At 44.9% G+C, this 22,381-nt stretch overlaps 1 protein-coding gene and 1 non-coding gene across 2 annotated transcripts in view; one reads left to right on the top strand and one right to left on the bottom strand.

Moving 5' to 3' along the window:
- Positions 1-22,381, top strand: part of Pcgf5 (polycomb group ring finger 5) — a 112,076-nt gene that overhangs the window by 17,898 nt on the left and 71,797 nt on the right. The gene's annotated exons all lie outside the window — the stretch shown is intronic.
- On the bottom strand, positions 19,116-19,219 carry LOC115030036 (U6 spliceosomal RNA). Its single transcript, XR_003835628.1, has one exon. It is a non-coding gene; the product is annotated as a U6 spliceosomal RNA (small nuclear RNA).

Here is a 22,381-nt window from a genome sequence, read left to right as displayed (position 1 = left end):
TATCTTCTTCATGGCCACTTCCTTTAGTCGCTCATTATTTGAAATCCAGAATGATTTCCCCACCCCCCCTCCAATTTCTATCTTTTATCTTAGAAAAAAAAGTTTGTCTATGTCTGTGCCCACCTTTAATCAGAGAATAAAGCCCAAATCACAGAGTACCATTTAGGACCTTCTGAGCTTGGTCTACGTTTCCCATCCTCGTGCCCTGTTGCTTGGAAAAGCAATGGGAGAGAAGGAGGCTCGCTGGCACAAGGGAGGTGAGTGCTTGCTGGACAGTGTTAAATGCCTGATGACCTGGGGGACAGTGGCCTGATAGTGAGACCATCAAGCACATGGCCTCTGGGGTATGGGTGCAGACCAGGGGACAGCGCATTCCTTGCATTCTGCAGCACCTGACTAAGCCCTTCCATTTCTGGTCATGGCTTTTGTGCATATAGGAACCTCCCTGTGAAACCCGTTATCTTTGCTTGCCAAAATTACCCTTTTTTAAAGACTGCTATCAACATTGCCCCTCATCCACCCAGTACTTAGCCACCTCCCTTCATTCTTTTCCTACTGTTGGTACATTTACTGTGCCACAACCATGGCCTGGTACACCTGTCTCCCCCATAACTCACATTCTGTGGTGGTTAAGTTTGTAACCTGTAGCCCAACGCACAGTTATTTAGTATGTATAATAAATGCCGGGCAAATGAATAAGATTTCTAGATAAGTGTTGAGAATCTGCACATGTCTAGTTGGGGTTTTAAGATCAATCCCATTTTAGAAATATTTAGCTAAAATTACATTGATTTAATTTTTATTCTGTCTTTTCCTGCCAAATACAAGTCAATAAAAATTTTTCCCAAATATATACAAACACTGTGTATATCTGTGTGTGTATATGGATATATACCTATCTGTACAAAAAATGGAGAAACTGAAACCCAGCAAAGACTATCATAAATATTAAATACCTGAGATTTTAAAAAAATCTTAAAAAAAAAAAAAACACCTAGAAAAAGTGCTAGGCGGTTGTGGCACACACCTTTAATCCAAGCATTCAGGCAGCAGAGATAGACACCTCTCTGAGTTCAAGACCACCCACCTCTACAAAGTGAGTTCCGGGACAGCCAGGGCTATGCAGAGAAACCCTGTCTTGGGGGGGTGGTGGAAAAGAATTCAAAAATCTTCATAGAGGTCTGCACAGTCCACATGGGTTATCTGATGTCTTTCGTACAGCCTGTTTGGTTAAAAGCAAATAGTCTAAAGCCCTAGAGTCACATGAAGCAGTATGGAACCCACCTATATTCAAGTTACATTGAAATTTTAACTATAAAAATAAGTTAGAGAAGTTTCTTTTCAATCATGGGGAAATGCATGAAAATTTTAACCACCTAAACACTTTTTTTATGGTTTACAGATGAAATTGTAATTATTTTCTACCTTTTTTTCCTCTGCAGTGATTTCTTAGTGTAATCAGGCTTCTGTAACAAAATGCCATAAGCCAGATAGATTAACAAACAACAAAAGTTTATTCTACTGGCGAGGGAGCCCAAATCAAGGCGTGAGCAGATTGGTCTGGGGTGAGGGTAGGGCTCCTGGTTTCTCTGCTTTGTGTCGAATGGGAGGATGGACTAGTCTCTGGGCTCTCTTTGGTAAAGGCAGGCGTGAATCTCGGCTGTAACTAATCTCGTGGCTATGATCTCATGATGTAACTGCCTTCAGAAGGCCTAATCTGCAGGCTCACCTTGGAGGTTACAATATCAGTGTACAGGTTTTAGGGGTGCAGACATTGAGGTCATAAAGCGTTATGAGTCCACATTGATCCTTTGGAGTGAGGAGACTTAATGTGCCCGTCCTCTTTAAGCTTTAGTTTCTCTGAGTATAAGATAGGAGATTTGGTTCAAATTACTACCAAGGTCATTTTGACTCAAGTGTGATTCTGGACAGTTATGAAACATAGCCTGTAACCATGGTGAGGCTAGATGATTGGTGGATCCAAAAATACATACTTTTATCCTTCTAACAGTGATGCTTTACCATTGAATAAGTCACTCTGAGTATATTCCCTTATTAAACCAATTTCTTGATTTTTTTTTTTTTAAGAAAATACCAGCGGCGCAATAGTGAATGGAAGACTGTTGAGAAATACCAAGCAAATAGTCTCTGGCCTCTTATATTAAATAGAGGTCTGCATTACTATGCCATTTCTCTTTTCCTATGATAGGAATTCAGAATGCAGTGCATGGTGGCTTGATAAATTTAGAAATTATTTCACATCAATTCCTGTTGCCTTTTGTGTTATGTGAGAGTCTCATTAAAAGTATATATGATTTATTCTCTTAAAATGTGATTTCCTTCATTTTTGTCTTTCTATGGGCAGCAAGCTTGTGTCTATAAATACAAGTACTGTTAAGATTCTTGCATTGTTGGTCATCTTTCCCCATTAGCATCTAGGTAATCTATTTAGACAATACCGCATTTGACCCTTCTGGCTTCCTGATGGGTGGTTTGCCCTTGTGCCCTTGGGTCCTAAGCAGCCCTCCGAGAGCCACTGTGACTTTACAAGACTTATGGCCAAGCTCCTTGGGGACTGTCCCTTGTCAAGAGCACTGCCCCTGAAGTGAGGCATCCTGACCGAGAGTTGGGACAAGTGTAAGACTCTCAGGCAGTGTCTCACTGTTAACATGCAGTCCAGATAGATGTAGCCTTCTAAAGTAGAGAATCCGATCATTAAATGAGCATTGCCTAAGGGGAACCAGCAGGAAGCTAGGTGTGGTGGTTATAATCCCATCACTTGGGAGGAAGAGACAGAGTGTCAAGAATTCCAGGCCAACCTTAGAAGTGCCCTAGGCTGCATAAGACTCTGCAACAAAAACAACCAACCAAAACTATAGCAACAACAAAACAATGAGGGGATAAGAGATTTGAGTTTTCTCACTATTTTGTTCAGCAGTAGGAAATATCTGACGTGTCATATCACCGACCAGCTGTGTGAGGTGAGATGGCTGTTCACCCTCTCTGAGCTTCATTCTGTGTTCTATAAAGTTTGGGTTTTATCTCTAAAATGCCTTTGGTTCTCAAACCCGCCCATATTCATCTCATGCCCCCCCCCCACCCCAGGCCCTCCCCCTTCCCATTCTCTCTAGTCTCAAAAGCTCCTTGGGGGCAATCTGTGCTTGAAACTTAAGCAGCTTCCCCTCATTTCTCAGGATCCTTTAAATGAGCACTCGGTACAGGGATTTTTAGAACACATTTATTACTAATTTAGTCCGTTTGTTTTCTAAAGACGTTGAGACAAGATGAATTCTAGAACTCAATCTGTGTGGCTTTGTATTTGGATAATGGTCTAAAAGAAACCATTCTGCCTCTTTTTGTTAATTTATTCTCTCGTATGTTGCATTTGACCACAGTTTCCCCTCCATCCTTCCACCCCACCTCCTCCATCCCCCTCAAAAAAAAAAAAAAACCATTCTTATTCTCAGAGAAATTATAATTAGATCTGTTCCCTCAGCAGGCCTTCTGTACCCCTTTCTCCATGATGATCAAGCCTAGTAGACGCTGTTGCCAACAGTTACGGGGTACACTTAGAGGAAATGTATTCACCTTCTTTGCCACCAGTGCAGAATCTCTTCTGGTTGGTGGTTCCAAACCGTTGGAACCCAAAGAAGCGTTGACAACAGTAAAGCCCTAGAGACATGGGTTTAGAGCTAGTCTAGGTTAGGACACTCCTCGAAGAACTAAGCATTGAGCTGTCTGATAGGTTGTCTTTGGCATACTGTCATAAGTAACAGACACTCTTATCTCAGCCAGCAGAGAATGAGTCTCAGTAAGCATAGTGAGTATTTTTATGTTTTTCACAAGGCCATGAGGGCTATGGAAATAGGAAAATTGGAAAAGGAGGGATCCAAGATGAATAGGGAGCAGAGAGCTTGGCTGTAGTCGACTTTCTAGATGCAATCAAAATTAAGTGTCTTACAAGAGGAGATTTTCCTTAAAGGAGAAAAATCACACTGGTTAGTGGATGGACGTGTCTAGAGGTTAGAGTGGTTTGATTCCAAATCAGCATAAAGGGGTCCGTGGGGAAGCATAAGGACAGGGAACAACAGCCTTGAGGAAATAGATAAGCTTCCCCCCTTGCTGCCACCAGGGACCCAGCAAAACACCAGAGCAGCTAGAGAAAGATTCATTCACTGGGCTGAAAAAATGGTCCCACTTGTGAATGTAAGGCAAGGACCCAACTGTACAGCGACCTACAGAACTGAGATAGTACTGGGCATTCTTTGAGTTCTTTGATTCTCATCACACCTCCTTTTGGAGATTTGGTATATCAGTGATAAAAAACCCACAGGATAAGGGAGCTGGCCAAGAGAGAGAGCCCCAGGCAAAAAGAAATCAAGAGCCAAGTCCCAAAGGGGTGTAGCTTGGAGGTTAGAGGGGCTGCAAGGTGACTGCTGAGACAGGAGTACAGAAGACAAGAGGTTGAGTGGGGGCTGAGGCCAGAAAAGGAATTCCATGGAGGATGGAGACCATAAAGGGCTCGGGCTTTTATTCCAAGTGAGCTTCGGGGATACTACACATTTTGATCACAAAAGCAATCAATCGACTTATTTAGTTTTTTTAAAAAAATAATTTCACTGGCTGCTCTGAAAATAGACTCCAGGGGAGAAGCAGGAAGAGCAATTAGAAATGACTGCAGGATTCCCCTCGAAAGGTGACAGCAGCTCAAATCAGTAGTAATGGAGACACTAAAGTGTCCAGAGTCTAGATATATTTTAAAGATGGTCTGTTCTTTGTGACTTGGAATGTATACATGTGGGAGAGAAGCCAAAGATGCTCAGATTCAGACCTGAACATCTAGAGGATGGAGCTGCTATCAGCTAAAATGAAGGAAACAGGTGGTGCACACCTTTAATCCCAGCAGATCTCTGAGTTCGAGGCCAGCCTGGTCCACAAATCAAGTTCCAGGACAGCCAGGACTACACAGAAATAAATACTCCTGTGGGGCGGGGGGAGGAGGAGGACAATGGAGGAGAAGAAGATAGCAGGTGTCATGTTAAGGAGAGGAGTGGAGGTCAGTTTGAACATACGAACTAAGAGATGTCTGTCAACCATCCAGCCGGGGACACAGTCTGGTTCTCAAGGCAGAACAGAGCTTCTCAAGTGTTTCGAATCCCAGTCTTGAGAACACGTGGCTGTGTCATCGTAGGTGGTGGGAGGGTCGTTGCGAATGTCAGTGAATTAACCTGGAGAGGTGAGATTATCTGGGTACCTCTTCTATTTCCACTCATTCCTAAAAGCAGAGAACTTTCCTGCGATGGTCAGACGCTGAGGCAGCTGTGGAAGAATGACTGTTGCTGACTGAAGATGGGGGAAGGAGGGCCTGGGCCTGAAGATGTGAGTGTGTCCTCCAGCAAAGAGCCAGGGCAAGGACCGCCAACACCTGACCATAAAACTATAAAATAATAAAATTTAACTTGGGTAATTCATTACAGTAGCCAAAGAAAGTCCATAGAGTAAACAGTTGGATACAAGAGTCTGTGAGAAGAGAAGGATTTGAAAAGCAAAGCACAGAGGTTGAAATGGAAGCCCTGACTGAAGGAGGCCACCACAGTCATGGAGATAAGATGGAGAGGCTTTCCTTATCTGTATACCTCTGTTCCCATTCCCTGCTGGCCAGGCGCTCCATGTGAAGTCTTAAGTCTGTCCCAAGACCGCAAGATGGTGCATGTGACTGAACGACGCAACGACGCAGTGGGCGTCTCCACGTGGTGGTGCCTGAGTTCACAGCGTGGACATTGTGAGGAGAGGGAAAAGAGGAAGTGAGATACTGATAAAAGCTGGAATGGAAAAGTGCCAAGGGATTCGGGGGATTGAAGAGTGCCCAGTGCAGAGATGTGCTACCGCTAAACTCCAAATAAAACATAATCAAGTCCCACATTCAATTTTTAAAGAAGTTTTTTTTTTTTTTAATGTGTATTGAGAATTCTGCATATTTGCTCACCACGTGCATGTCTGGTGACCCTGGGGGCAGAAGACAGTATTAGATTTCCAGGAAGTGGAGTTAAAGGTTGTTGTGAGCCACTACTTGGTTGTTGGGAATCAAACCTAGCTCTTTTGCAAGGGCAAAAAGCTCTCTTAACCATTGAGCCGTTGCCCCAGCCCCGAATCGTGCATCTGCATTATAAAGTTCAAGTTTTGATATGGTCTGCTTTTTTGTTTGTTTTGTTTTGTTTTGTTTTGTTTGGTGTGTGTGTTGAGGATAAAACCTGGGACCTTGCACTTGTTAGGCAAATTGTCTACCTTTGACCCCAGTACCCAGTACCCAGTCCTTGATAGCTCTGACTTTCTAAGCAATGTCCGTCCATGCGTACTGTGTATCAAAAGATCTGAGCACCCCTGGCATCGTGGAAACTCAGAGTAGAGTTCCATGCCTCCTCCCACCCAGGCAGGGCCTTCACGTTTATTGTGATGTCTTATTTCTTGTTATCGCGAGTCTTTCCATGGCTTCAGTCCTGCAAGTTTTAATAGAGGTGTTACATCCTCAGAGAGACTTTCCATAATACCCTAACAGAATGTCACACAGTACTTTTGGCACACACAGTCACCCAGTTCCTTCTCAATGAAAAACTGATTTATTGGCACTCCTGTGCACACCTATGTATTCCTGTGAACTCCTTTCCCCAACTACATCACACACACAGACTAATTCTCAATCCTTCCCCTCACCCCCGTGTGTGTGTGTGTGTGTGTGTGTGTGTGTGTGTAGCTTGAAATTCCCCTTGCCCTCAAACTTCCCCCATATGGAAGGAGTCAACTCTATGGTTGTAGACTACATAGTTTTTATGATTATTGTTCTTTGTTCATCTTACCCCTGACTCCCACCCTCACCCCATGGTCTGACCACTCCAAGGCGTGATGACTTCAAACAACCATAATCACCTGTTATCTCCCACCATTTCTCAGAGTCTGGAATGTGGCTGTGTGGCCCGTCCCTGTTCCACCTGGTATTCACAGGGCAGACTCAAAAGCTTGCGGCTGGAATCATCTACAGGGCTGTTGACGTGTCTGGTGAATGATATGAGATACCCCAGTTCTCCAGGCATATTCCTGTCTGTGGATGTGACTTCTCTATGCCATATTATTTCCCAAGGGTGGCTGCCCCCGATGTATGGCTGTGGAAACTAAGATCTCCACAGGCAGTGCCGGCCTCCCAGCAAGCACTGACATTTATTGAGGGCTTGCTGCTGTTCAAGCATTGTGCTAAGTGTGACGTCTGTGTTATTGTACTTAACCCCTGGCAGCTGCGATTTATACGATTTATACGGGCAGCCCGCTTTTTACACTGAAGGGATAGAGTCAGTGAGGTTAAATGGCAGTTTTAAGCTCACAATGGACTTGTGAATTTTGTGATGACAGGGCTGACGGTGGAGCCTTGCTTCCAGAGAGAGTGGACCCTCAGCTCTGCTGACATATCTGTCGACTGGTCCTGGGCTGCCACCCCACTCCCCAAACATACCTTTCCCCTCCCTCCAGGAACAGAAGAATTCATTTTGTTCAAATCACATCTCAATAATCCTTTCCTTACTTCCATTTTTCCCCCTTAAAAACATAAGTCACTTTTTTTTTTATAGTTTGAGTTAGTGAATTCATTAAGTATTACAAAGAGACACCCAAACCAGGAGTCAGCCGCTATGGTAGCACACACCTTTAATCCCAGCACTCAGAAGGCAGAGGCAGGTGGATCTCTTGAGTTTGAGGTCAGCCTGGTGAGTGACAAACTGCTGGTGCATTACAAAGATCCATACATAGAAGTCATATTTAGTTTTGCCAGTGAATTCCAAACAGTTTTGCAAACAGAGGCCACACCCAAGACTCACCTGGATCAGGGAAAGCTCTGGTGGCAGAGCAACTGTACAGTGACCCTTTGGTTCTTCCTCACAGCTACCTTCCTGCCTTGAGCAGGCTCTGCTCACCTCCTACCTCCCAAACGTCTTGCCTTGATTCAGTCTCATTATAACAATAGCCTCTCTTGGATACTCTGCTTGAGCACGTGACCTGTGAACGAAACCCACGCATTCGAACCTTCCCACACGGCTGCTGCGCCTGTGTCCATCCCTTAACTCTTGGCATCAGTCTTTAGAAGTGAGAAATAGAATTCGGTTTGGGGACATCATCTAAGTGTCCCAAAGAGATACAAACTTCTGTTGTTTTGCCCTTAACAGTAGTGAGTTATATAGACCTCTGTTGTCTGTTTTTGGGGGTTGGGTTCACACCGTCATTTATGAAGGGAGCGCAGGCTCTTCCCAAGATGGTGTGTTATTGATTCCTTGTGTTAATTATATATAAGTGAGACTTGGTTAGTTCCTTTACCAGTGGCCAAACAGCGCCTTCTCTCACAGTCTACATGCTTAGGGTTGAGGTAGTGAGCTCACAGCATGTTTAGTTGGTCAGGTTGTGAAGTCAATATTTTGTAAGAAAGTAAATCCTATAGAAAGCGTGTTAGTTGTTCTCATGGCTGTGGCAGAATGACTGAGAGAATGTAGGGGAACGTACTGTGGCCCAGCATTCAGGACCGCGGTCTGTCATGCCAGGGGAGGCAAGGTGACAGGATGGTGAGCGGAGTGACTCCACTGTGGCACAAGAACCATACAGTGGCTGGTTATAGTGTGACAGCAGTCAGGAAGAGGCAGCCTCAAAGAGGGTGCTGTAACCTCAAGTCCCAAGTGACCTCAAGTCTCCAGCTAGGCTTCAGAAAGTTCCCCGACTTTCCAGTACAAAACGACAGCAACTGTGGACCTAGTGCACAAACGTGAACCTGGAGGAGACATTTCACATTTAAAGAGTAACAGAGGGCTGCAGGGATGTCAGGTTATGTCACTCTACCCAACTATTTCCATCTTAAAGTAGAAGCCAGAGGGCCCTACGCGAGTTGACCCCTCTGCCCGTTCTCAGCGCCACCTTGGGATGTGTGTTGTCCTGGCATCTGATACTTTCCTTCTCTCGGTGGGGCCACCCTCTTTCAAGTAAAACCAACCCCTTTGGCTTCTTCTAGACTCTTCCACAGCTTATCACCTTAAGTATCAGTCACTTCAGTGCCTCTAACTCGCCACACCTCCAACCTCTTGGTCACAGTGCAGTGGAGGAGCTGACCATAAGCAAAGCTATGGCCATGACCAGCTTTCCCTCCAGAGAGCAAGGCTGACTGTCACCAGGAGCCCAGGCCCCTCCCTGCCCTTCAGCTGTCAGGAAGACTCACTGTAAAGGTCCTTTCTGGTGGCAGCACCCAGGGGATCCCCCCTGGGCTCCACAGTAGAACCAATTCAACCCTGCACTTAACTGGGAATTTCCACATGACATTTGGCCTCTCATCTCGTGGCCCAAACTCTGTGGATCAGACGGAGTTTTTTGAAGTCCAGGACCCTGCTTTAGATAGGGGTGGCTGTACTGCAGGAGTCTTGGCTGTGTACCCACTGTGTTGCCTGCCAGGGAGCTGGGTCTAGCTCTCCTCAGATGTTTCTCTTATGTCATCGTCTCTGGCCACCTCAGCTGTGTTCTCTGCTTTCAGTTTCACTGGCCCTACCAGCCGACCTTTCACGTACTTCTTGCTTTGTTCAGAAACTGAAACTGCACCCCAAACCTAACAGGTTTGTGTCTCCCTTGTTCCATTCTGTTAAAAACCCCCGCTGCCTTTCTCTTTCTCCCCAGCTCACTTGTGGGTTCTAGGGCGTCAAGAAAGGACAGCTCTGCCTCCTGCCTCTGTCGGTAAAGTTCCACACAGAAGTTCATATGTAAACTTAAAAGTTTTCTTGTCACAGCTTTGGTTCTCACAGGGGAAAGGTGGCACTCTTTGTATAAGAGGGGCAGGGAGGAGAAGACTGGGAAAATAACTGCTTGCTGTATAAGGATGAAGAGCTGAGTTCAGATTTTGATACCTATGGAAAAATCTGTGCTTGGCTGTGTGTGTGTATGTGTGTGTGTGTGTGTGTGTGTGTGTGTGTGTGTATGTCCAGTCCTAAGGGGGGTAAAGATCTCAGAATCACTGAGGTTTCATAGCTCCAGATTCAATGACAGGAATCATGATCCTATCTGAAAGGAGTAAGGCAGAGACCCAAGAACAGAATACCTAATATCCTCCTCGGGCCTCTGTAACTGCCCCCCCCCCTTCTCTCTCTCATAGAGAGAGTTGGAGGTAAGGAGGCCAAAGGAGAAATTAGGCAAATTTCTGCCCTACCAGCCTCATGGGGAGTCTGGAGCTAGAATGGCTTTTTAGCCCTCTGTTGACTTGGCTGTGATTGTCAGGCCTCAGTCACCGCCTGTTGCTCACCTTGAGGAAGTGACCTGGGCAAAGTCCATCCCTGCATCCTAAAGCACTCCACGAAAGCCCTGCTTCCAGGCCTCTGCTGTGCCCCTGAGCACCTTCCACATTACTGTAGGTGAAACAAGGCCTCATCGTTTACATATGATGATATGATGCATGTCAGATGATGCAGGATGTTCATTAACAACTAGTGACCTCTGGGGCTGGTGGGATGGTTCAGTGGTTAAGAGCTCTTACTGCCTGTAGTGGCTATTCTTGGTTGTCAACTTGACTATATTTGGAATGAACTACAATCCAGAATTGGAAGGCTCACCAGTGACCCTTATCTGGAGGCTTGGAGATCCTTATCTGGATCTTGGTATGGAGATCTTGAGACATAGTGGCTATGGATTCCAGAAGATTAAATCTCCGAGTTTAAAGAGATTTAATCTGGGCTACACCTTTCATCTGGGATTAAAGGTGTGGTGGAACACACCTTTAATCTGGGCTACACCTTCTGCTGGAGACAATATAAGGACACTGGAAGAAGGGAGTCTAGCTCTTGCTCCTGCGCCTGCTTGCTGTGTGAGACTGAGTAACTGCTAGATCCTTGGACTTCCATTCACAGCTGCGACTGAACCATTGTTGGGAATTGGGCTGCCGACTGTAAGTCATCAATAAATTCTTTTACTATATAGAGACTATCCATAAGTTCTGTGACTCTAGAGAACCCTGACTAATACATTGCCCTTCCATAGGACCCAGGTTTGGTTCCCAGGATCCACATGGTAGCTCACAGTGATCCTTAGCTCCCGTTCCAGGGGATCGTATACCCTAGTCTAGCTTCCTTGGGCACCAGGCAGACATGCAGTACATAAAACATACATGCAGGCAAACACTCACACATGCAAAGTAAAAGTAAATGAGGTTTTTTTGGTTTGTTTGTTTGTTTGTTTGTTTTAGGAAAAAAATAAAGTTTATGGTCAGTCTTAGTTTGCTACTGAAGTTTTTGTAGGTGTCATTGATGAAGCCTTAGAGATACTTATGGAGCCATCCTGTCTGGCAAATGAGGAAGTGAGGTGACAAGGTAATTAGTGTGGCTTTCCATAGCACAGACTCCCTTACCCCCTCCTATCACAAAAGCTTGAGACACCCTGTCTTAGTTAGGGTTCACTGCTGTGAATAGACATCGTGACCAAGGCAACTCATATAAGGACAACATTTAATTGGGGCTGGCTTACTGGTTCAGCCCATTGTCATCAAGGCAGGAACATGGCAGCATCCAGGCAGGCATGGTACAAGAGGAGCGGAGAGTTCTACATCTTCAACTGAAGGCTGCTAGCAGAATACTGACTTGCAGGCAGCTAAAATGAGGGTCTTAAAGCCCACACCCATAGTGACACACCTGCTCCAACAAGGCCACACCCACTCCAACAGGACCACACCTTCTAATAGTACCACTCCCTGGGCCGAGCATATACAAACCATCACACACTCCCTCCCCGAAACACTGCAAGTATGGAAATGGGATGAAGAGAGAAAAGTCACTCAAGAAGGGTGAATTCCAGAAAAGCATCTCTGCTGTGCACTCTGGGAACCCAGTCCCTTCAGGCCACTCCAGAGACAAGTCTCCATTCTCCAAAGTTCCCCCACTCCCGTGGAAAGGAAACCTAGACATTTTGGATTATCTGCCCACCTGTCCCCGCCTGAGACTGTCCTGAGGTCCACCAGCGTTTTTACTCTGTCTGCAGACCAGGATCCCTGGCAGGATTCACAGTGGGTACACAGCCAAGACTCCTGCAGTACAACCACCCCTATCTAAAGCAGGGTCCTGGACTTAAGAAAACTCCGTCCAGTGAGACTGTAGTGCTGCATTTACCCGGAGCAGTGCTGGACCATCTTTGTGCAAGGTTAACTTCTCAGGATAGCCTAGCCTGCTCCCAGAGCCAGAAAACTCCTTCCATGTGAGCTCTTGAGGAAGCTGGGGATGGGGCAGTGACAGCACCTGTTTCAGAGGTTTGGTCAAAGCTAGAGTGCAGATGCCCCGACTACCTACAAAGGCTCTTCACATCGATTATTAAACATCTTCCTGCTCTGTGCCCAGAGCAGGGAATGTGGTCTCTTTCTGAGAACTGCTCTAATGAGGGAAGACCTGGCCAACAGTCACAGCATTGCGAACAGATGCTGCTGCGCTGTGACCAGGCACTACAGTGCTCAGTGGTGTCCAGGCAACAAGGGATGCTGCTGCCCTGTGACATAGACTGTAGTGCTCAGCAGTGTCCAGGCAACAAGGGCTGCTGCTGCCCTGTGACAGTCACTACAGTGCTCAGCGGTGTCCAGGCAACAGGGGATGCTGCTGCCCTGTGACATGGACTACAGTGCTCAGTGGTGTCCAGGCAACAAGGGGAGACCGGATCCAACAGTCTCAGCACTGCGAGCAGATGCTGCTGTGCTGTGACAGGCAGTGCTCAGTGGTGTCCAGGTCTTGCTGGAAAAGCTGTGCCAGAGAGAAAGGTTCTTCCTATTGGTCTTCTGTTCTCAACAGACTGAGTCTTGAACAAAATCCCAGTGGGAACTGGAACAGTATTGAAGTGTGTGAAGGGTAGGGTAGCCTGCTGGGCCTTTGGAGTGGGCTGACTAGATTTTCAGTGTCTCCATTACGTATCTAGTGAGAATTCATTGGGCAGTAGGCAAATGAAGCCTTGGTTTCCTGCTCTGAGAATGGGATTGATGTAACAGAACTCAGTTCCCTGGAGTATTTACTCCACATCGCAACGGATACACAAATATCTAACCAGAGCTTCCACGTAGTAAGCATTAGCTCGTGATGATTGACAGGAGGGAGAGGAATGGGAGGGTCAGGTGAGAGAATGACCAGAGCATGGTCATGGGTAGACGTGGCAGGCAAGAAGCAAAAGGAGAAATACTGAGGTGAAGAGGTGGGAAGGCATCACAGCTGAGGAGGGCTGCCGGCTTAGACCAGAATCTCATCGAAAAACACAAGGGGAAGCCCAGCATGTAAAATACATCAGCGGAGCCGCTTATTTGAAAGTGAAGTCAGGGACCAAGGTCCTCTCTTTTTGTTCCTCCTCCTCCAACTACCCACAGCCCCCCAAGGGAATTCTAAGAAACCCCGATGCTGCAAGAACAAAACCAGTTTCTATAGAAGGATTTGTAAGAAGACACTCTAATAGCTTCTCGGTTCTGAATTGACTGAGTTTTCCAGAAAGAAAAAAAATCCTTCTCTCTTTAAAGTGTCATCTTGGATGAACCTTTGCTCAAGTGTGTTACCTTTTTGCCTTCTTATCAAGGCTGAATGAAAACCTTCTGGTCTGTTCGTGGTGACTTTGGGTTAGTTCTGGCTCTGCGCTTTGAGGTGGCACTCTCCAGCCTCCGAGGTTCTGAAGAGCAGATGCCCCAGGCTGCCTGGTGCTCTCCGGATTTCGGTGAGCAGCCGCTTAGAGTCGGGGCTTCTGGACATGGGGACCAGGATGCCCCAGACTACATCCCATCCCATCGTGCATCTCATTAGTACTGTGACCTTGAACAAAAACGTGAGTTCAGTTTCTGCAAACTCTGAAGTAGTCACACTTACTCAGCTAGGTTGTGGTAAGAAGTAAGTTTTGGCATCGTTGTGCGTTCAGAACAATGATTTATGTAAGCACGCTGTGTAAGTGTGATTGTGGTGGAGGGGCAGGAGGTGGTAGTGATGTGTGTGGTTTTTTTTTTTTTTTTAAATATGATTTTCTGTCGACTTCTTTCACATAGTCTAGGGCTTAAGCCTGTGAACTCTAAAGGTTTTAGTACGGTGAATTTGAGCCTCACCAGCATTGTGACCTTAGGAAAGTGAACTTCATTTTGTGGTTCAGTTTATTCATCCAGAAAGGGGGGGGGCTAAAATACAAATTAGTTCATAGGATTTCTGCAAAGATTAAAAAAGATAACATTTTGTAAACTCGTTGTTAGCACCTATTTTGGTCCTTCATGACACCCATCTTTCTTGTTAATTAAGAATCTTGGTATAATGTATAATACAGAGTCAGGAGTTTTGTTGTTGTTGTTGTTGTTTTGTTTTTTGTTTTTTTTTTCTCCTATAAGCTATTGAGAAGATATGGTTTTTCGCTTTGTCACTTAAGTGCCTTCAGCTAATAGAGGCTAACTTTTTAATCTTTGTGAGGTGCTTGATGCTGGTACGAAGGAAGGTGGATGGAGAGAGAAGCACCGTGAATGTACCTGTCGCGCAGTACTTACTATGGAAGTGACTTCCAGTCTGCACGTTTTGTACGGAAGGCTCACACTTTGCCACAAGGGTGGCAAAGTGTTCATACAGGGGATTTTTGCCAAAGGAAGGACGCAGCAAGGAAAGGTGTTGGTAGAAAAGACGGGAAGCAGCGCAGGGCGAACAGGCAAGCAGCAGGTTTTCTGATGTCTCCATCTAGACAGCAAATAAGCAGCAGAAAGCAAGAAAGAAAGCAAACGAGCCAAAACAACAACAACAACAACAACAAAACAACCAAAGGACTTTTGCATTCCTTTTGTGGGTCAGGTCTAAATGCCCACCTCTGTATGATTTTACTGGCTCAGTTGAGTCTCTAGAGCAGTGGTTCTCGAGCGGTGGGTCTCCACCCCCCTAAGACCATCGGCAGTATCAGATATTTACATTACAATTCATAACAGTAGCAAAATCACAGTTATGAAGATTCAATGAAATAGTTTTATGGTTGGGGAATCACCAGAGCGCAGCGTTAGGAAGGTTGGGAACCACGGCTCTAGAGCATACAGCTATCAAGATCAGCCCCGTATGGGAAAGTTTGGAGCAGCCAGGATTGTGTTGCATATTTAAAATGTTTAGAAAAATGATACAGCCCTCAAGAGAGGTGGGGGTGGGCTGCTGTGGAGGTTAGATTGGGGTGGAGGTTGCATGTTTTCTCTGTGTTATCCTGGAACAGTTACATATGCTTTGGACATACTTAAGAAAATGTCCGTTTTTGTCTAAGTTTTTGTTGGCCATTAAGTAGAACCCTGAATCTGCAAAATAATCAGATGCTCTATGTAGATTGGTACCTATTAAAGATTTCTGTGTGATTCAGATCTTGCTCTGTTATGTGAGAGACTTTCCCTGGGGAGACAGGACACACAGAAGTCTGCCCACTCCATAAAAGATCCCCCCAGAGTCCAGCTTAGTGAGCAGTGAGTTTTATTGGGGTTAGTTACAGAAGCAGGGATGACGGAAAACAGCTGCCTTATCAAAACAGCTACACACAGAGAAACCCTGTCTCCCCCCAAAAAAAAACTAAAATAAAATAAAAAATGATGTTTAGTTTGCAAACATTTCTTGCCCATTTTTAAGCCCCGTTTTATTTTTATTTATTTATTTTTTAATTTTAATTTTAATATTTTGGTTTTTCAAGACAGGGTTTCTCTGTGTAGCCCTGGCTGTTCTGGAACTCACTCTGTAGACCAGGCCTGCCTCGAACTCAGAAATCCGCCTGCCTGTGCCTCCCGAGTGCTGGGATTAAAGGCGTACGCCACCAGGCCTGGCACCTGTTTTTATTTTTAAGCAATAGAGTCTGATCATGTAGTCCAGACAGGCCTTGAACTTAACACTCACTCCCTTTATCTCTGAGGTGTAGCCACTAAGCTAGCTGCCCACTCTTTACACAGATCAGTTCCAGTACTGGTCGACATACTGAATTTACCCACTTAAACTTAGTTCAGACTTAAGGCTTTTATTAAAAAAAAAATTGTAGTCTCATCTTTGGTTAGAAATCTTAACTCCAAGGCCGGCAGGATTGCCCAGCAGGTAAAGGCACTTGCTACATGGACCCTACAACCTGAACTTGATCCCAGGAACCGTGACGGAAAGAGAGAATCAACTCTTGAAAATTTGTCTTTAACTTCCACGCATACATAATGGTCAGGACACCTTCATCCATTCATCATCATCATCATCATCTGCATACATACATAATAATAACAACAAAAACAAGAACAACAAGAAAAATGGAAGTTCATGCTCCCTAATTTAGATTCCCTTACCTAGTATTTACTTAGCAGATATTAATTTAATTAATACTTAATTCTTCATGAACGTGAGCTCCTTGAGAACCTGGGCCTGTTTATATGTTCTCCACTGCACCCCAGGCAACTCCTACAGATGGTAGGCAGTCCTCTAGAGAATCATGGGATGACTGGATAACTCTCACTGCTAATAGTGTGCCACAAAACAAGGGACAACTTTGGCACTTGGTTCTAGATGATTTTGAATGCTGCAAGTGCTGAGCCGGATTAGTCCAGGGCCTCTCCATGCTTTTAGCATCGTAAAAGCACAGTAAGTGTCTGTAGTGGCTATTCCTGGTTGTCAACTTGACTATATCTGGGATGAACTATAATCCAGAATTGGAAGGCTCACCAATGATCCTAATCTGGAGGCTGGGAGATACAAGTTTCTAACCTGGATATTGGCATGGAGATCTTGAGGCATAGTGGCTATGAATCCCTGAAGATTAAGACAGGGAGATCTCTGAGTTCAAGGTCATCTGGGATTAAAGTCATGGTGACACACATTTTTATGCTGGGCTACACCTTCTGCTGGAGACCTACACAAGGACATTGGAAGAAGGAAGATTTACTCTCTCTCTCCTTCGCCTGCTTGCCTTGTGGGACTGAGCAACTGCTAGACCCTTGAACTTCCATTCACAGCTGCTGCTGACCATTGTTGGGAGTTGGACTGCAGATTGTAAGTCATCAACAAATTTCCTTACTGTATAGAGACTACCCATAAGCCCTGTGACTCTAGAGAACCCTGACTAACACGACATCTCTCGCTGGTCATCTGTAGCAGATGCTCCTATTCTTTACAGCATTTTAAAAATTACCCTGCTTGAAAATCACCAAAAGCGAGGAGCATTTGGGTGTGAAATCAGTGGTGGAGCCATTTCCCCAGGTGCGGTTTGGGTCTCTGGAGTCTTAGATGACAAGCATGGGACCCCAGAAAGTGCTAAAGGGATGAATAGCCCAGAGGGTAAAAATCAGTGATACAGAACTGAACCCCCATCCCACCCCCACTACTAATTTACTGCTGCTGTGCTGACCCTCCCCCTGCCCCCCACCTCCCTCTCACCACTTTCTCTTTCAAACTCCATGCTGCTTTAGCTGCAGCAGTTTCCTCTCTGGAACCAGTGATCTATAAGTCAGCAAGTTCAAGGAATGAATTGAATATTGCTATCTGGATACAATGTGGCAAGTTTTCCTTGAGCTTCAGGTTTAAACTTCTCCATAAAATGTTAGAAATGGTGATGTTCCTAACATTCCGAATGTGTGAACCACGTATAGAGCAATCTGTGAACTATCTAGTAAATTTGTAACTGTGTTGCATAGGCAACAGTGTTTGTGATTAAACTAGGTTTTGTGCATTCAGGTTATGCCCTAACTGTTCGGTGAGACTAGAGCTACACACGCTGTTATTTTTATAGCATCAGAACTACCCTTTTTGTCCCCACTAGAATCACTACACTGGTCATAGTCTTTGCTTCTTTGATCCTCCATGCTGCCCTGTCTTGAGCTCAGATACTATGTACCGATAATGCTGACAATTTCCGAACTACTGGACATTTTAAATCTGTAATATGTTTAGTCCAACAACTATAAAACCAGTGTCTGCCACCCTTCTACACAGCAGCCATGGCACTCTATGCCTGTCGCAAATAATCTATGGAGAATATACCCACAGTCACAGATGCTAGTATTCCAAATTTGCAAGTCTGTACGCCAAAGTTTATTGATAAGTTAATTATTTGAGCCGAGCTCCAAACTCATTCTTCCTATAGAAATAATGTTGTAAGTCACTATTGGTAGTCTTTTACTGACAGTCCACATACCTAGATGATGTTTGGCTGACCGTATCATGATCAAGATCCAAAGGGGTTTTAAGGGCATGCAATCCCCCCACCCTCACCCCCACGCACTGTGTACTAGATTCTACCAGAATCCCTAGTGGGGTGTTTATGCTTAACAACAACTGGAGGACATGTTGTGTCAACACTTCGGTAACTCCTATCAGATTAATAAGAAGTTGGCTTTTTAATCTCAGGGGTATAAAACAGCCCCGTTGGTATCAAAGAATTGCTAGGTGTCTGGCTCTGCATGACCCATCACTACAAAGAGCAAGCAGGACACTGTCTCTGGCTGCAGAGCTTAATTCACATCTAGAAGAAGCACACGTTGTATCAACAGAGAATGGAGATGTGGGTGCCCCTGTCAAGTCCTGGAAGGAAAGTTGCTTCTATGAAAAGAAACCCTGGAGGTTGTAACACCACCAGCTAACCAGCCTCAACTAGACACTTATAGAACAAACGTAATTTCCAAAGAGAACCTTGGGGGAGGGGAGTGTTGAAGGGTTAAAAAGTATCACAGAAAAGGGGAGTGAGTGTATGAAGAAGGCATCTCCTGAGGTGACTGGTAGGTTGTGAGGGAAAGCCTTGTAGAGGCTCTGCTCAGAGGAGACTGAGCCCTTAGGGCTCTGCTGTGCTGGTGTCTAGAACAAACGGGATGCTGCTTAGATGGGAAGGATGGGAGACAGCTATCCAGGGATCAGAACAAAGAACAGTGTCTCAGCAGGGAGCTAGGACTGGCCCTGCGACCTTTATCCCCTATTGTCTGTTTCAGCCTGAAGACTCTATCTTCAGCTCTTTGCTTAGGCCTTGCTCTGTGCTCATTTCCTGCCACCTCCCCCACCCCCCACCCCCACTACCTGCGCGCTGAGTACCTTAACTCCTTCAGGTCTTGTTCAAGTGTGCTCTGACTAGAGTCCTTTAACCCCTCCCCTTTAAAAAGATGAGTAGAACACTTGGAAAATTTGTGTGTCGTTCTTGCACAAGGGCCGTGTCATCTTCCCTATACTGTTCCAGTTTTAGTATTTGTGCAGCTGAAGTGAGCAAGCAAGTGAGCCCTTACCTCCCTTTTAAACATGTCACTCCATTCCCCCAAAGTTCCCCTTGGTCCTCCTTTCCTTTATAGATAGCGGCTATTGCTACCGGACTTACATTCCGTATTTTCTGCTTTCTTCCATCACACTGTAAATTCCACCAATCAGGGAGCCTGGTTCTCAGCTGTGTGTCCTGTGCTGAGGACTGAGAATTTGGCTGGAAAGAGCGTTGCTCCTTAGAAAAGTATTTACAGAAGGGATCCTTTTGGGCCTGTGTCATGATCAGTCTGCCAGTGTGGAGGGTGATTCTGGTAGTGCTTAGATTTCTCTGTTAGAAGCCTGGGGGTGGGGCACCATTTGTCTTGCCCCTTTTGGTGTTGAATCTTTCCAAGTTTTATTTTGACATACTCAAAGCCCATGGAAGAGTCGCAAGAGCTTTGCAAAGGGAAGTCCGTGTTCCCCGCTATTCACCATTTGCCCCCCACACCACCATACCCTCTGTACCTCTCTGTTCAGTGTTTCCCTGTATAATTCTCGCAGCTGTTTATGTCACGTTTAATTTTATCACCTAAGAAGGAGACTCCGTGTCATGTTCAGGGATTGTAACAAGGACACAGCACAGCTAGCTCAGTGTGCACATCCTTCTATCCTGTGCCCACCCTGTCTAAACACAGCAACAACAGTTGAAGTCAGTGAGCCCACCCGGAATTACACATTGTACTTGGTTGTCCCATTACTTTAAGCTTTCTAGTATGTATTTGTTTTTTATTGTTTTTCTAAAGCTTATGTCATTTGTTTCATTAAGTGGCCCTTGCCAGGGCTTGCTTTATATTTCCCTATTGTTAGAGTCAAGATAGACTTTTGGCAGGAGTTATGGCACAGACAACAATGTATCCTTGTAAGTACCTGAACTTAGGAGATGTGGGATGTATCTTTACTAGTGTTGTCAACTGTGAGCCCCTTTGTCTCATTCCCTCACTAGTACATAGTGAGTATTTGTAACTTAAAGTTTTGCAACATAAAATTTTGTTACATAGAACTGGAATTTGACTGGACAAGTATTGTAAAACTACTTAAACATTCGGTTCCTCAACAATTAGTGACTATTTTTAATGACCTTTTATGCCTTAGAGTAGTTGTCATAAAGAAGAGCCCCTCTTCCCTATCTTATTTTCTTGATTGCTTTTTATAAATATGATCTCAGGAATTATTTTTAGTGTGTTCTCTTGCATTAATGTCATTCATTTTAATGTTCCGATCATCCTAGCATTAGCCGAAGTTCTAGCTTCTGGAGAGAGAGAAGGCACTAATTCAAGAAGTAATGAGTATTTTTAGTCCACTTAGCATGCTTCCCAAGTGGTGATTGCACAGGAAGCAGCCAGATTGGGCCCAGACTCATCATCCCTATTCCACTGTCTGGTGTTGGTGATGATCAATGGAGTGTATTAGAGTAGCCATGCCTTATGAATCTGTAAGGAGCGGACTTCTAAGAGTTAAAACATATTATATATATATATATATATATATATAATATATATAATTATATATTATATATATATAATTACCTTCTAGGGCTGGAGAGACGGCTCAGTGGAAAAGAGGGCTTCCTACTTCTGCAGAAGACCTGGATTGGGTACTCTTAGCACCACCTGTAACTCCTGTTCCAGAGGCTCTGACACGGTCTTCTGCCTCTATAGTTCCTGCACATACAGGGTGCAACTCAAAACGACACACAGCGCGTTTATTTAAGAAATACACAAGAATGTAAAAACGTGTCCACTTAGCATCGAAGTTGCTCTTTTATTGACCTGTGCCCTCTGACAGACATAGTGGGAGAAGAGACACACTTCAGCCAAGTTCTGGAACCTGCTGGTGCGGAACACTGTGTCCTACCTACATATACACTCTTCCACTTGCCAGTCTTCTCCTTTCAAAGAGGTGCTTTCAATCCCCTGGTTTCAGTGACCATGCAAAATAGCAGTAGTTTTAGCTATGGTTGTTCATCGACTAAGGTTCTCCTTGGTCAAGTGAAACGTCATTGATACCTAAGCACAAGTTAGATGAGTTGAGCTTTCTGCACCCCAAATTAAATGGTTTTCCTGACCTGCGGGAGTGCTTTGGTCCCATAACTCCCTCAGTCCCCTTAGAAGTCACTTCTAGACAAGTTATTGTGAACACTCTGGCTATTTGTAGTTTGTGTAGTATTTGTAGTTTTACATTGATAAAAGTCCCACACATACATGGCATTTGTGTTGCTTAGTAAGGCGGTTGTTCCTGGTTGTCAGCTTGACTCTGTTTGGAATGAACTACGATCCAGAATTGGAAGACTCACCTGTGATCCTAATCTGGAGGCTGCGAGATACAAGTTTCTGACCTGGATCTTGGCATGGAGATCTTGAGGCATAGTGGCTATGAATCCCAGAAGACAGGGGGACACCTTTCATCAGGGCCACACCCTCTCCTGGAGAACTATATTAGGACATTGGAAGGAGGAGAACTGACTGACTCATCCTTGCCTCTGCCTTGTGGGACTAAGCAACTGCTAGATCCTTGGACTTCCATTCACAGCTGCTGCTGCTGCTGCTGTTGACCATTGTTGGGAGTTGGACTACAGACTGAAAGTCATCAACAAATTCCCTTACTATTTAGAGACTAGACTTAGTAACCTTACTTCTGTTTACCCTTACTTAACCCTATTAAGAATGGATTTTTTGTTTTTTTTTTTTTTTGTTTGTTTGTTTGTTTAACAAGAGAACATCACAAGAACACTTGCACTCTCATGGACATCGAATGAAGTACACATCACTCACTTCCCTCCGTGGAAGCCACAAAAGGTGTACTAGAAATAAAGGGCACCTGCTGAAATAAGCTCTGATCCTTTGGACACCACAGCCACAGATGGGCATCAAGAGTGAGTGGAATGGAGTAGAATGAATGAGTGTGTCAACAGAACCAGAAAGGTTTCCCAAGTGGGCGCTTGCATTTTTTTTTGAGTGTTTCTTTTATTTTGTACTGTCTGACATTTGGATAGATAAATGAATTAGACCTCTCTATTTAAAAGGGCTCAGTCAACTTCAGACATAAATGACCTTTGACTCCATGTTTTTGTTTGCTCTCAGCTCTCCCTAACTGGTGTTAGACCACATTCTTCTTGTTGCAGAGTCTAGCTGTTG

Source organism: Mus caroli, unplaced genomic scaffold (genome assembly GCF_978045245.1).
Source record: "Mus caroli unplaced genomic scaffold, Mus_caroli_1 scaffold_20, whole genome shotgun sequence".
Classification (NCBI taxonomy): Eukaryota; Metazoa; Chordata; class Mammalia; order Rodentia; family Muridae; genus Mus; species Mus caroli.
The sequence above is the reverse complement of the archived record's forward strand: the minus strand, read 5'-3'. Positions and strand labels throughout refer to the sequence as shown.